We start from the raw sequence: 13,105 nt of genomic DNA, 5'->3' as shown, positions 1-13,105 counted from the left end.
CACGTTAATTTATAAAGTACTAATAATATTGCGCACTATTATGCACATTTTGTTTTGGCGTTCGGTTGGTGCGCAGTTCTTTTTTCTACTAGATTTTATTCTATTTTTAAAAGTTTAAGTAAACAAAAATCATGTCTATATTCCGAGTTGCCATCCCACGTAGTGTTATATTAGAATTTCCGAGAAAGTTTAGGGGATATCACTCCCGGTTTATTTTAAAATTGATTTTCTTAAGATTGTTGGTGGGTTTTTTTCACTGAGATACTGAAACTTTTCGGATATTTGAGAAATTGGCGGCAGAATAAAGATCGGCTAGTTTTAGTAAATTATGTTAATTATGACCTGATCCTAGGTTACCATATACTTCAGAGCAGTTGCAGTATATGTAAAAGTTCCCCTTCCAAGCCTGACGGTCTATGGTGCAAGTGAAGTAGTGTTCACGTGTTTCTGTTACCTAGGAATATGAAAGGATAGTGTGGTCAGCACTATGCCCAGCCGTCTTTAATTTCACTAACATGAGTTAGGTACCCATCAGCGCTGGATAGACTCAGTGACGGTCTACTTATTTGAACCCGGATTCGAACTCGAGACTTATTAGTTAGCTGAGTTGTGACGCCATTTTCGGGGGAGGAGTAGGGGTTGACGTTTTGTGACGATGTGAGATCGATGGTGGGGGGGGGTACAAATCGTCAAAAACGTGTGACGTCATTTATATACAACCCCTTAGGCATGCATTTATTTTTAGGTAGAATAATTTCTAGCGTGATTCGCGAAGCAAATAAAAACATAAAAAAATAAATTGGTTCAAAATGTGATATCCATAGCCTCGATATTTTAAAAAAGCATGAAGCAAAGAGTTTCAAGATTTTTTTCTACAACAGACAAGCAAGCAAATTGTCTTCTGTCTGGCTTCTCATAGGCAATTCGTCTGGTCAGTTCCCGGTACGAGACCAATTAACATCACGTGATATTTAATTAGCTGGTCCAGTACCGTTCGTGTATTGACCTTTAGATCCGGAGACCTATAGTACAGTGATACTATTGTCTTGCTGTAGTTTGGGAAAAAAATTGACATCGTGGTTTCTGTTATTTTAATTACGGTAATTATTCTTTTTGTCCTTATTTTCCTAATTATCCAAATTTTAGTACTACTAGTTTCTTTTAAATAAAGAAATAACGTCAGATTAAAAAAATATGTTATTAACTATTTGTCGTGGTTTTGATCCCTAGATCGTTGACAATGCCCTATTTTTGCTTCCTTCGTTTATCGACACTAGGAATACTACAGAACGTGTATTTGACAAAGGCTTTCTAAATCTTTAGGCAAGGGCTTTTTAAATATCCGGGTTCCATCTATAGGCAAGGGCTTTCTAAATGTCCCCGTTCCGTTATGTTTGAGTTCTGCCTTTTGGCAAAGTTTTTCTAAACGTCTAGCTTCTATATTTAGGAAAGGTTTTTCTAAATGTCTTGTATCTACCTTTAGACAAGGTTTTCTGAATGTCTGTTTTTTGTCGATAAATCTGGTCAGAAATATCACTTTTTACTATAGTCCAACACTCTACTTCTCCAGAATGTATACTTAATTATTTAGATCTAGTAGTTTTGTAAAAATCAGGTGAATTTTTCCGTGTTTTAGATTAGGTCTATAGTTCGATTCGAGCTAGAGTTTATTGTTAAAATTGGCAAGATGTTTTATAGTTATTACAGTTAAACAAAACACCCCTTCGTTGAGATTAAATGTTTATGTCATTCCTTTATCATAAAACTTACACCACCTAATCCAAGTCTTAACCCTAATGTATGACCCTAGTACTAACCCTGATCTCACAAAAACCAATAGCTTAAGATACCTAAGATACCTACTTTTGTAAGAGTCAACTTTCGGACCCAGGTAAAATAAATTATCTTTTTTGCTTTCTACCCCGCTATTCGTAAACCAAATTTGAAAACTAAATTAGATTCGACTTCTTTTATACACAGATATCTAGGCTTAAGAGACTTCAAACAAACAACAACATCAACACATGGAGTCAGACGAAGCAGGGGTGCAAGCAGTGTTTCTTTCAGAATTTTTTTCTGGGTTGGAGGAGGGGGGGGGGGAGGCATTTTAAACGTTATGGGGGAGGGTGGACTGATCTTTCGAGGAAGGGGGGCACTGGTAAAAGTTTATATTTTTATATAAATTTTTAAAATATTTATTTGGAGGGGGGTGGTGGTATTCAAATTCATTAGTAAGCAAAAGATGTAGTTAGTTAGTATGGATTGCACTTAAGGACTTTTTCGAACGCTGCATAATGGTGCTAAAACCAGGACATACGATTAAAAGATTATTTTGATCTAAATGAACCTTGTAGTAGGCTGTTAAGATTAGAAGAATTATTTTAAAAAATATATTAATATATTTGCATAGCAGAAATAGATTGTCGTAAACTTAAAGATAATATGAAATATTATATCTCCGCATCCTAATTCCGTCAATCACACTGATCTCCAATTTGTTCAGACGAAGTTTTCTCACAACCCAGTTAGGCCTACGTAAGTCATAAAAAGTAGTTTTCGTGTAGAGATGGCGATGGAAAAAAAATTGCAACGCTGTAAACCAGAGTGGCTTGGTATAAACTACACACACATCAACACCTGTTCAAACACCAGAGAGAGGAATGTCGAATTCCTACGGCTCTTAATTACATCTTTACCTCTGTAGAACATGTCCGTTTTAAGGACCTTATAAAATAATATTGTGTGTACATTTCTCGGCATTAAAAGACCTTGAAAGCAAAGCGTACGCTCGCCTTAACCCGGGACTGTTAATGATTGGACAAACAGACATCGTTTCACCCCAAAGGCATGCGGGGATATCTATTTAGCACGTAGAGTCAACATGGCGGATAGGTTTGGGGGGGGGGGGTGGGGTGCGACGAGGTGGGGTGCAGTACATAACCCCCCCCCTCTTCTTTTTAAACTTTGTTACTTTTAAAACGTCGTGTCCTATGGCTTCGCGGAGAGGACACCTTACACTCGGCTTTACGCCCGGATCTGTTTCAAATATAGGCAACAGAAAAAAAAATGTTTAAATTTGAAGAAGTGGGATTTTTTAGGTGGTTTTTATTTTAATACATTAGAGATTGTATCTGCGCTATATGTGTCATGGGAGGAGTGTTGCCTTTTTATGTCTTGGGTGTTTTTTCTTATTTTATTTCAACCAGTTTCATATTTTAATGTTAAATTTTAAAGCGACGTGAGTTTAATAGTTTTATAAAGAGGGTGCTTACGCTTGCATGCGGGATATGTGCGTATGTGTGTGTGTGTGTGTGTGGTGTGTGTGTGGAGGGGGAGTGATAAGGGGGGTGCGATTGAATAAGAGTATTTCATATTCAGCAGTGGAGAGTTGAAAACAAAACAAACATTATCTGTGGCATCACTGCATCTTTAAAGTTATAATGTTGTATTGGGCGGGCCCGTGGCTATGTTTAATATTAAGTAATTTCTAAAAATCATGTAAGCTCTAAAAATTTATATATATATAAATATATATATATATATATATATATATATATATATATATATATATATATATATATATATATATATATATATATATATATATACATACACATATACATATATACAATTCTAAGGACATGACTAGCCGTTTAAATCCCCTACGGCCAGCAGCTTGTAGGATGTTGTTGCCTGACGCGGGGTGTAATTAACTAACACGTAGGGTGCCTCTAGTGTGAGGATAATGTTATTGATTTCCCCCCCCCCCCCCCCCCCTCCTTGTTCTATACAACATTTAAAAAAAAAATAACAATGGTAGCGTTGATGCCGGAGCGACGCCAGGCAAAGCTAGGCACGGGTACCAGGTGATCAATTATCAAGATTCAATTTCCGGTTTTCGTTGAATGGACGCTGGCTCGTGTTAGGCCGAGGGGTTAAAAAATAACCACTTTATCACGTAAACACTGGTAATGATTGTAACGTTAAAAAAATTAGTAAAAATTAATTATTATTTTTTAAATCAATAAAATTTAAAACAATATTGTGCACATTTATAATGTTTTAAAAAAATAACCACTTTACCACGTAAAAAAAGTAATGATTGTAACGATAACAATTAGTAAAAATACTTTTTTTTTTAAATCAGTAAAATTTAAAGACATATTGTGCTCATTTATAATGTGTTTTATTACTTGAATGGGATTTCGTAACACACTGATTTGGCTTTGTGAAATTTCTCAATATTAAATTGTTAAAAAACAAATGGAGTAAATAAATATTGATGTCGAGTTTTTTAAAAGTATGTGAAATAAAAAATGAGTGCAAACAAAATATTGAACGTGGTCAAATCTCAACAGAGTGCCAGAAATGATACAGGTGTTATGTCACCCCCACCCCCACACTCACCCCCGCTCCCACCTGATATTTTTATTTCGTCAGAGCGGATCATTGGTTTCACATAGAAATAAATAGGTTGAAATCCTAGTGCGGTCAGTATTCGAACTCTGGACATCTAGTCTTGGAAATGTACTTTCTGACAGAAAATACAAGATAACTTTCATTCCGAGAATACATGCATAAATATGGTCACCGGTCACAGATATATGAAGAATTTCAGATTGTAGATTAGTGACACGTCTATTGAGATAGAAAACAAACACAAACAGACTGAAATAGCTTGAAGAAATGTAGATATATAAAGACTTTAAGACAGAAAACATATAAAGTCTTTAGGACGGAAAAATACATGAAGAATTTAAGATGGAAAATATAAATACTTTCAAACAAAAATGCATGAAGTATGGGTTTAGATATAAAAGTACAATATTTCAAGCAGCTAAAGAGAACGAATGACATAAAAAATAAAATACTTAAAAAAAAACTTTTTAAAAAACCACGTTTTTCTTGTGGACTAAAAAGTAGAAAATAACTATTTACATACATTTGATGACAAAAAACGTGGGTACGTTCACCATCAAATTTCCCGACCCATCTGCCCGACCCACGTTTTTTGTCATCAAATGTATGTAAATAGTTATTTTCTACTTTTTAGTCCACAAGAAAAACGTGGTTTTTTAAAAAGTTTTTTTTAAAGTATTTTATTTTCTCCTTTTTAGTCCGTTGCTACACATGAAAAACGTGGTTTTTAAAAAAGTGTTTATAAATACACGGACTAAAAATCTTGAGCGACCAGGATTCGAACCTGGGTTGTCGCGGCCACAACGCGAAGTACTAACCACTATACGATCACGGCCAGCGCGCTCACATCGATTGGGGCCGAAGTAACTGTGTCAATAGGACTGCAGTCTTGTCGGTATCTTTAGAAATCATGTCCTCAATTTTATGGTCCTTGGGGCGTAATTAAATTAAGCTAATTACGGTCACTAATTGCTAGTTTTTATGATTGCATCTGAAATTGTTAGGCGAAAGTAGCATGCATGCCAAATTTCAGGTCTCTAGAGCAATCAGAAGTGGGCTAATTTTCGATGTCAATTTTAACAACAAACATCCAAACAAACAAACGCGAAGCTGAGTTAAGAAAAACGTTTTAAAAAACGGAACAAATCCAAAGACAAGTTTTTAAAAGACCAAATAATAAACTCAATTTCGCAAGTCAACAATGACGAAACACGTTTTTTCAAAAAGATCCTCCGTATGTTCGCTTTTGATAGCAACCTTACTACACTGATTGTCGTGCGACTTCTCTCCCTTATCTCTTTTGATAGCAGCTTTACCACATTGATTGTCACACGTCTTCTCTCCCCTTGTGTGGTCTGTCAAACGGATTTGTTCCAACCGTACCGCTCCATACATTGAAAACGCGATGCTGTGCAAGTATAAATGACTCGTGAATACGATTATCTTCCAGAGATGCTTTTGATATTTACCTCACACAAAGTTTTTTTTTTTTTTTTTTTTTTTTTTTTTTAAATACGGCAAAAATTAATTACCAATCCAGTTGAGCGAAGCCACCCCCGGCGGTAGTTCCATGAACTCCGCTCTACTACACCTACACCTCCCGGCGATTTTCTTTATTTGGTGTTTAAATCTTCTTTTTGTCGAAGCAGACAGAAGGCCACGATACGTAGGGCGGGATAATTAATGTATTTACACCTATCTGAAAACTTAATTAAGTTATGTACACGAACGCAGCGAGGGGGTATTCAATGGGGGTCGGTGTGAAATAATGTATCGTAAGAATATTGCATGAAAATAAATAGTAACTTTTAAATTAAATGATTTTAAAAAAGCTGACGTCTATGCTTTGTTGTGTTGATGTCGCGTTCTGTGGTTGAAGTCGTGTGGAGCATCCTCTCTGTTGGTTCTTACGCTTTTAATTGGACTTCAATCGAGATGTTATGTTCAAACTTACGGATAAAGTCTTTTTATGCAATGAGGTAGTATTAGGAGTTAGGACACGTGTTCCGTATGTTATAGGAAAAAGGAAATGGTTTGTAAGGGGAGAATGTAAAGTTAATGTGTGGATTAAATAGTTGGACGAGGTTGCTGTGAAGTATGGAAGGTATACAAAGCGAGGACGGCTTTACAAAGATGTTGATGGTTGGTGTAGAAAAGGTAAAGTGTTAGGGGACAGATGTAGAGTATAGAGCGAATTAAAGTTGTATAAGGGGCTGGGCCACCTAGATTGGTTAAGACTTTTGATCAGTCAATAACTTAAGAAGGAGTGCAGAGGCGTAGCGAAGGGGGGGGGGAGGGAACATATTTCCCCGGGCGCCGACCTTAGGAGGCGCCGAAATGGGTTGGAAAAACAAATTAAAATCACATTTTAGCTGGAGTTTTGCATTTTAAATATAAAAATATATGGGGGTGCAAGTGGAACGTTTGAGGGGGGGGGGGGGGGTGCAACTTTAAAGGTTGTTCCCGAGGTGGGCGCCAAATTGTAAGTTTGTCCCTGGGCGTCGGGAAGGGTCGCTACGCCACTTAATAAGTGTGCCACTAAGTCAGTTAGTGACTTGGGAAGGGGTAGGCCAATAAGTCAGTCAATGACTTGGGTGGACTAGTAAGTCAATGACTTGGGTAGGCCAGTAAGTCAGTCAATGACTTGGGTAGGCCAGTAAGTCAGTCAATGACTTGGGTAGGCCAGTAAGTCAGTCAATGACGTGGGTAGGCCAGAAGGTCAATCAATGACTTGGGTTGGTTAGTAAGTCAGACAATGACTTGGGTAGGTCAGTATGTCAGTCAACGACTTGGGTAGGCCAGTAAGTCAGACAATGACTTGGGTAGGCCAGTATGTCAGTCAATGACTTGGGTCGGCCAGTAAGTCAGTCAATGACTTTGGTAGGCCAGTAAGTCAGTGACTTGGGTAGACCAGTTAGTCAGTCAATGACTTGGGTAGGCCAGTAAGTCAGTCAATGACTTGGGTAGGCCAGTATGTCAGTCAATGACTTGGGTAGGCCAGTAAGTCAGTCAATGACTTGGGTAGGCCAGTAAGTCAGTCAATGACTTGGGTAGGCCAGTAAGGCAGTCAATGACTTGGGTAGGCCAGTAAGTCAATGACTTGGGTAGGCCAGTAAGTCAATGACTTGGGTAGGCCAGTAAGTAAGTCAATGACTTGGGTAGGCCAGTAAGTCAGTCAATGACTTGTGTAGACCAGTAAGTCAGTCAATGACTTGGCTAGGCCAGTAAGTCAATCAATGACTTGGGTAGGCCAGTAAGTCAGTCAATGACTTGGGTAGGCCAGTAAGTCAGTCAATGACTTAGGTTGGTCAGTAAGTCAGCCAATGACTTGGCTAGGCCAGTAAGTGAATCAATGACTTGTGTAGGCCAGTAAGTCAATCAATGACTTGGGTAGGCCAGTAAGTCAGTCAATGACTTTGGTAGGCCAGTAAGTCAGTGACTTGGGTAGACCAGTTAGTCAGTCAATGACTTGGGTAGGTCAGTAAGTCAGTCAATGACTTGGGTAGGCCAGTAAGTAAGTCAATGACTTGGGTAGGCCAGTAAGTCAGTCAATGACTTGTGTAGACCAGTAAGTCAGTCAATGACTTGGGTAGGCCAGTAAGTCAATGACTTGGATAGGCCAGTAAGTCAGTCAATGATTTTGGTAGGTCAGTAAGTCAGTCAATGACTTGGGTAGGCCAGTAAGTAAGTCAATGACTTGGGTAGGCCAGTAAGTCAGTCAATGACTTGTGTAGACCAGTAAGTCAGTCAATGACTTGGGTAGGCCAGTAAGTCAATGACTTGGATAGGCCAGTAAGTCAGTCAATGATTTTGGTAGGCCAGTAAGTCAGTCAATGACTTGGCTAGGCCAGTAAGTCAATCAATGACTTGGGTAGGCCAGTAAGTCAGTCAATGACTTGTGTAGACCAGTTAGTAAGCCAATGACTTGGCTAGGCCAGTAAGTCAATCAATGACTTGGGTAGGCCAGTAAGTCAATGACTTGGGTAGGCCAGTAAGTCAATGACTTGGATAGGCCAGTAAGTCAGTCAATGATTTGGGTAGGCCAGTAAGTCAGTCAATGACTTGTGTAGGCCAGTAAGTCAGTCAATGACTTGGGTAGGCCAGTAAGTCAGTCAATGACTTGGGTAGGCCAGTAAGTCAGTCAATGACTTGGGTAGGCCAGTAAGTCAGTCAATGATTTGGGTAGGCCAGTAAGTCAGTCAATGACTTGGGTAGGCCAGTAAGTCAGTCAATGACTTGGGTAGGCCAGTAAGTCAGTCAATGACTTGGGTAGGCCAGTAAGTCAGTCAATGACTTGGGTAGGCCAGTAAGTCAGTCAATGACTTGGGTAGGCCAGTAAGTCAGTCAATGACTTATGTAGGCCAGTAAGTCAGTCAATGACTTGGGTAGGCCAGTAAGTCAATGACTTGGGTAGGCCAGTAAGTCAGTCAATGACTTGGGTAGGCCAGTAAGTCAGTCAATGACTTGGGTAGGCCAGTAAGTCAGTCAATGACTTGGGTAGGCCAGTAAGTCAGTCAATGACTTGGGTAGGCCAGTAAGTCAGTCAATGACTTGGGTAGGTCAGTAAGGCAGTCAATGACTTGGGTAGGCCAGTAAGTCAGTCAATGACTTGGGTAGGCCAGTAAGTCAGTCAATGACTTGGGTAGGCCAGTAAGTCAGTCAATGACTTGGGTAGGCCAGTAAGTCAGTCAATGACTTGGGTAGGCCAGTAAGTCAGTCAATGACTTGGGTAGGCCAGTAAGTCAGTCAATGACTTGGGTAGGCCAGTAAGTCAGTCAATGACTTGGGTAGGCCAGTAAGTCAATGACTTGGGTAGGCCAGTAAGTCAATGACTTGGGTAGGCCAGTAAGTAGGTCAATGACTTGGGTAGGCCAGTAAGTCAGTCAATTACTTGTGTAGACCAGTAAGTCAGTCAATGACTTGTGTAGACTAGTAAGTCAGCCAATGACTTGGCTAGGCCAGTAAGTCAATCAATGACTTAGGTAGGCCAGTAAGTCAATGACTTGGGTAGGCCAGTAAGTCAATGACTTGGATAGGCCAGTAAGTCAGTCAATGATTTGGGTAGACCAGTAAGTCAGTCAATGACTTGGGTAGGCCAGTAAGTCAGTCAATGACTTGGCTAGGCCAGTAAGTCAATCAATGACTTGGGTAGGCCAGTAAGTCAGTCAATGACTTGGGTAGGCCAGTAAGTCAGTCAATGACTTGTGTAGACCAGTAAGTCAGTCAATGACTTGGGTAGGCCACTAAGTCAGTCAATGACTTGGGTAGGCCACTAAGTCAGTCAATGACTTGGGTAGGCCAGTAAGTCAATGACTTGGATAGGCCAGTAAGTCAGTCAATGATTAGGGTAGGCCAGTAAGTCAGTCAATGACTTGTGTAGGCCAGTAAGTCAGTCAATGACTTGGGTAGGCCAGTAAGTCAGTCAATGACTTGGGTAGGCCAGTAAGTCAGTCAATGACTTTGGTAGGCCAGTAAGTCAGTCAATGATTTTGGTAGGCCAGTTAGTCAGTCAATGACTTGGGTAGGCCAGTAAGTCAGTCAATGACTTGGGTAGGCCAGTAAGTCAGTCAATGACTTGGGTAGGCCACTAAGTCAGTCAATGACTTGGGTAGGCCACTAAGTCAGTCAATGACTTGGGTAGGCCAGTAAGTCAATGACTTGGCTATGCCAGTATGTCAATCAATGACTTGGGTAGGCCAGTAAGTCAGTCAATGACTTGGGTAGGCCAGTAAGTCAGTCAATGACTTGGGTAGGCCAGTAAGTCAGTCAATGACTTGGGTAGGCCAGTAAGGCAGTCAATGACTTGGGTAGGCCAGTAAGGCAGTCAATGACTTGGGTAGGCCAGTAAGTCAGTCAATGATTTGGGTAGGCCAGTAATTCAGTCAATGACTTGGGTAGGCCAGTAAGTCAGTCAATGACTTGGGTAGGCCAGTAAGTCAATGACTTGGGTAGGCCAGTAAGTAAGTCAATGACTTTGGTAGGCCAGTAAGTAAGTCAATGACTTGGGTAGGCCAGTAAGTCAGTCAATGACTTATGTAGACCAGTAAGTCAGTCAATGACTTGGGTAGGCCAGTAAGTCGGTCAATGACTTGGGTAGGCCAGTAAGTCAGTCAATGACTTGGGTAGGCCAGTAAGTCAGTCAATGACTTGGATAGGCCAGTAAGTCAGTCAATGACTTGGGTAGGCCAGTAAGTCAGTCAATGACTTGGGTAGGCCAGTAAGTCAGTCAATGACTTGGGTAGGTCAGTAAGGCAGTCAATGACTTGGGTAGGACAGTAAGTCAGTCAATGACTTGGGTAGGCCAGTAAGTCAGTCAATGACTTGGGTAGGCCAGTAAGTCAGTCAATGACTTGGGTAGGCCAGTAAGTCAGTCAATGACTTGGGTAGGCCAGTAAGTCAGTCAATGACTTGGGTAGGCCAGTAAGTCAATGACTTGGGTAGGCCAGTAAGTAGGTCAATGACTTGGGTAGGCCAGTAAGTCAGTCAATTACTTGTGTAGACCAGTAAGTCAGTCAATGACTTGGGTAGGCCAGTAAGTCAGTCAATGACTTGGGTAGGCCAGTAAGTCAGTCAATGACTTGGGTAGGCCAGTAAGTCAGTCAATGACTTGGGTAGGCCAGTAAGTCAGTCAATGACTTGTGTAGACCAGTAAGTCAGTCAATGACTTGACTAGGCCAGAAAGTCAATCAATGACTTGGGTAGGCCAGTATGTCAGTCAATGACTTGGGTAGGCCAGTAAGTCAGTCAATGACTTGTGTAGACCAGTAAGTCAGCCAATGACTTGGCTAGGCCAGTAAGTCAATGACTTGGGTAGGCCAGTAAGTCAGTCAATGATTTGGGTAGGCCAGTAAGTTAGTCATTGACTTGGGTAGGCCAGTAAGTCAGTCATTGACTTGGGTAGGCCAGTAAGTCAGTCAATGACTTGGGTAGGCCAGTAAGTCAGTCAATGACTTGAGTAGGTCAGTAAGTCAATGACTTGGGTAGGCCAGTAAGTCAATGACTGGGGTAGGCCAGTAAGTCAGTCAATGACTTGGGTAGGCCAGTTAGTCATTCAATGACTTGGGTAGGCCAGTAAGTCAGTCAATGACTTGGGTAGGCCGGTTCGTCATTCAATGACTTGGGTAGGCCAGTAAGTCAGTCAATGACTTGGGTAGGCCAGTAAGTCAGTCAATGACTTGGGTAGGCCAGTAAGTCAGTCAATGACTTGTGTAGACCAGTAAGTCAGCCAATGACTTGGCTAGGCCAGTAAGTCAATGACTTGGGTAGGCCAGTAAGTCAGTCAATGATTTGGGTAGGCCAGTAAGTTAGTCATTGACTTGGGTAGGCCAGTAAGTCAGTCAATGACTTGGGTAGGCCAGTAAGTCAGTCAATGACTTGGGTAGGCCAGTAAGTCAGTCAATGACTTGAGTAGGTCAGTAAGTCAATGACTTGGGTAGGCCAGTAAGTCAATGACTGGGGTAGGCCAGTAAGTCAGTCAATGACTTGGGTAGGCCAGTTAGTCATTCAATGACTTGGGTAGGCCAGTAAGTCAGTCAATGACTTGGGTAGGCCGGTTCGTCATTCAATGACTTGGGTAGGCCAGTAAGTCAGTCAATGACTTAGGTTGGTCAGTAAGTCAGTCAATGATTTGGGTAGGCCAGTAAGTCAGTCAATGACTTGGGTAGGCCAGTAAGTCAGTCAATGACTTAGGTAGGCCAGTAAGTAAGTCAATGACTTGGGTAGGCCAGTAAGTAAGTCAATGACTTGGGTAGGCCAGTAAGTCAGTCAATGACTTGTGTAGGTTAGTCAGTCAATGACTTGGGTAGGCCAGTAAGTCAGTCAATGACTTGGGTAGGCCAGTAAGTCAGTCAATGACTTGGGTAGGCCAGTAAGTCAATGACTTGGGTAGGCCAGTAAGTTAGTCAATGACTTGTGTAGACCAGTCAGTAAATGACTTGGGTAGGCCAGTAAGTCAGTCAATGACTTGGGTAGCCCAGTAAGTCAGTCAATGACTTGGGTAGGCCAGTAAGTCAATGACTTGGGTAGGCCAGTAAGTCAATGACTTGGGTAGGCCAGTAAGTCAATGACTGGGTAGGCCAGTAAGTAGGTCAATGACTTGGGTAGGCCAGTAAGTCAGTCAATTACTTGTGTAGACCAGTAAGTCAGTCAATGACTTGGGTAGGCCAGTAAGTCAGTCAATGACTTGGGTAGGCCAGTAAGTCAGTCAATGACTTGGGTAGGCCAGTAAGTCAATGACTTGGGTAGGCCATTAAGTCAATGACTTGGGTAGGCCAGTAAGTCAATGACTTGGGTAGGCCAGTAAGTAAGTCAATGACTTGGGTAGGCCAGTAAGTCAGTCAATGACTTGTGTAGACCAGTAAGTCAGTCAATGACTTGGCTAGGCCAGAAAGTCAATCAAAGACTTGGGTAGGCCAGTAAGTCAGTCAATGATTTGGGTAGGCCAGTAAGTTAGTCATTGACTTGGGTAGGTCAGTAAGTCAGTCATTGACTTGGGTAGGTCAGTAAGTCAGTCAATGACTTGGGTAGGCCAGTAAGTCAGTCATTGACTTTGGTAGGTCAGTAAGTCAATGACTTGGGTAGGCCAGTAAGTCAATGACTGGGGTAGGCCAGTAAGTCAGTCAATGACTTGGGTAGGCCGGTTAGTCATTCAATGACTTGGGTAGGCCAGTAAGTCAGTCAATGACTT

The sequence above is a fragment of the Physella acuta genome, unplaced genomic scaffold (assembly GCF_028476545.2).
Source record: "Physella acuta isolate Inbredline_101_S28 unplaced genomic scaffold, ASM2847654v3 ptg000391l, whole genome shotgun sequence".
In the NCBI taxonomy this organism is placed as follows: Eukaryota; Metazoa; Mollusca; class Gastropoda; family Physidae; genus Physella; species Physella acuta.
The sequence above is the reverse complement of the archived record's forward strand: the minus strand, read 5'-3'. Positions refer to the sequence as shown.